The sequence below is a fragment of the Astatotilapia calliptera genome, chromosome 4 (assembly GCF_900246225.1).
Source record: "Astatotilapia calliptera chromosome 4, fAstCal1.2, whole genome shotgun sequence".
NCBI classification, from domain to species: domain Eukaryota; kingdom Metazoa; phylum Chordata; class Actinopteri; order Cichliformes; family Cichlidae; genus Astatotilapia; species Astatotilapia calliptera.
Genome location: NC_039305.1, coordinates 25858739 through 25861370, shown reverse-complemented (window position 1 = coordinate 25861370; position 2632 = coordinate 25858739). Strand labels below are relative to the sequence as shown.

At 38.5% G+C, this 2632-nt stretch overlaps 1 non-coding gene across 1 annotated transcript; it reads right to left on the bottom strand.

The window, feature by feature from the left end:
- Positions 1 to 1886: 1886 nt before the first annotated feature.
- On the bottom strand, positions 1887 to 1968 carry trnas-aga (transfer RNA serine (anticodon AGA)). Its single transcript has one exon. It is a non-coding gene; the product is annotated as a tRNA-Ser (tRNA).
- Positions 1969 to 2632: the final 664 nt, after the last annotated feature.

Genomic DNA, 2632 nt, shown 5'->3' with positions numbered 1-2632 from the left:
CAGCACGGCCCCTCCTGAAGACCTTCAATGTCTGCATGCATTTAAAATTGAGAAGTGGGCACCGGCGCCAGATGTGAGGTTGAATACACAGAGCTTTCTCTGGACGCCATATAACATGCCCACCCCCAAGGCCCTATATGTATGTGTTATGAGTGTGAGTAATGTGGATGTCAGGGTTGTGGAATAAAATTTATGTAGCATTTATGGTCAGGGGTTAAAGTGGGCGAGTGAGTGCAGGTGTCCTATGTTGTAGTCAGTATCCACTGCAGAAGAGGAGGAGCACAAGGGAAGTGAGGTTTCACTACAACATAATGTTTCAGCTGTTTTTCTATCGGCTCAAAAAACTGTGTCACAGTGTGTTGGTAGCTAAAGCTCCAGCTTTACCTTTTATCTCACAGGGGCATAAAATAAAGAAAGCTAACTTCACTATCAAAGAAAGCTAACTTATCTATCAGGCCGCAAGAAAGACAGGACCTGGGGGGAAGAAGAGAGGTTAGATTTAAAGATAATGACTGCTCAGTGATACCTGATAAACTGCTAAAACTATTTTTTATCACATATTTGATTTGTATGTGTAATACTAGCTTTGTGTTATTCAAAAGCTGCATGAAAATGCTGTGTAGGTTTGTGCAGGCTAACAGATTAGTTTGCAGTAGTGTGGTGAATTCACAGTAAAGCACTGCGATGGACTGATAGACAGTGGCTGTGGTGGTCAGTCTTTGGTTACATCATAAAGCAGATAATGATCTACATTTAGGCTGATGATGCTTAGATTCATTTACTGAATTGAATCGTTATACCAACGTATACTGTCTAGTATAAAGACACTGTACAGTATAATGTTGGTGTAGGAAATGGAACTCAGTCGAGAAAACTCTGAATCATCTGCTTACATCTTGTTGAATTGAGTTGTATAAATCCACAAAGAGCAGCAGGTTAGCTGATCACAGTATGAGTTGTTTGTATTTTCCCCACACCGAGCCACTGCAACAGATCTTTGTGTTCCCACGAAATGTTCAAATCTCACTGTGACCGTTCTCATTTTTCTGTTTAGATGGCAAAGTCACATTCTGCAATGTAGGCAACAGAATATATATTCTGTTAAGATGAGTATATTCATTAAAAATAGAAATTAAATTAAAGTGGTAGTGCCAGCCAGATGTTTGTAGCTGTGGGTGTCTGGACTTTTAAAGCACTTTTAAGAAAGTTAATGTTCAATTTTAGAGAACGACTGGATGGTTCGAGTAACAGTATAATTTTAGCACTTACAGATCTGACAGTGAGTGGTTCCCGTTACTCATCCAGTCTCAGAAAGCACTGGTTAAAGTGTTTGTGTATTTATTGATTTATTTTAAGTAATTGTGTTTTATGTATATTATGGTTTTATATTTTTACAAATGCTTTATATACTTATTTATATACATATATATATTTAATGGTTTATACCTTGTGTCGTGGGGGGGGGGGGGTAGTTGTGTGTGTGTTTCTTGTTTCTTGTCTTGTTTTTATGGACATGAAGTCTGCCAATAAAGATTGAATTGAATTGAATTGAATAACATTTACATTCTCATGTACCACTATTATTGTTGTCTCATCAGATAAAATGACAAAAAAAATCCCTCAGAATTTTAAACTACAGCATCCATCTGCGTGTCCGCATGTGCAAACGATTCAAAGTTCCGAGTTTTATATGTGATGTGCGATTTGTTAAAGTGCGGTGGTTATGAGAATCACTGTGTGGCGGGGCGCTGCATTTCATTAAGCGCGTGTTCTGAACGCGACACGTCGTATTCAAATGGCTTGATTTTCGTGAAAATTCTCCGCTTTTGTGCCACGGCATGAGGTAATACACGTCGAAGATATCTTTGTTGAAATGAAAAAGATGACGTTGTCGGCAGGATTCGAACCTGCGCGGGGAGACCCCAATGGATTTCTAGTCCATCGCCTTAACCACTCGGCCACGACAACTCGCACATCCCAATCACACAGACGTCAACTCATAACAAAATTTCCGTTATACTACTAGTTACACAAATAAAGCATGTTTTGAAGAGTATCTATAAGGCACTGGAAGCTGGAACAAGCAGGGAAACAAGAGCCAATCTTAACTCAGTTTACCGCTTTATACTCGCCTTAATATAACCTCATCGGCTTTTTAAATCTATTTAATCGTGCCAAATAAATAGATTTGCTGAATATTTTCTCTATGTAGTTATTAGAGTATCCTCTCCCCTTTTATTAATACCAAGTGTTTGTATTTGTTCAGTTCTTACGACTTAATATATTAGCACTGCACGTATATAAACTATTGCAATCTCTGAAAGTATGCATCAGCTGAAATCCTCCACACATGCATATGAGCTCATTGTCCAGTTTACAGCTCGTCGTAACGTGTAGTTTTACATTAGGTGCATTACTTTCGATTATTTTGTTGCCGTTTATCTCCCATCTTAACAAAACCTAAAGGGCGGCACTGAGCCATGGAGATGCAGAAAAACAGATGGCCTCAGTTATGTTCGGTTAAAATTAAAATGTGCGCTTATTTCTATAAACTAAACAAAAACAGAAGTGTGACTTTTAACATGAGACTAATTTGGAGTAATTGTCATTTCGGTCATTGTTGCCACTGAGC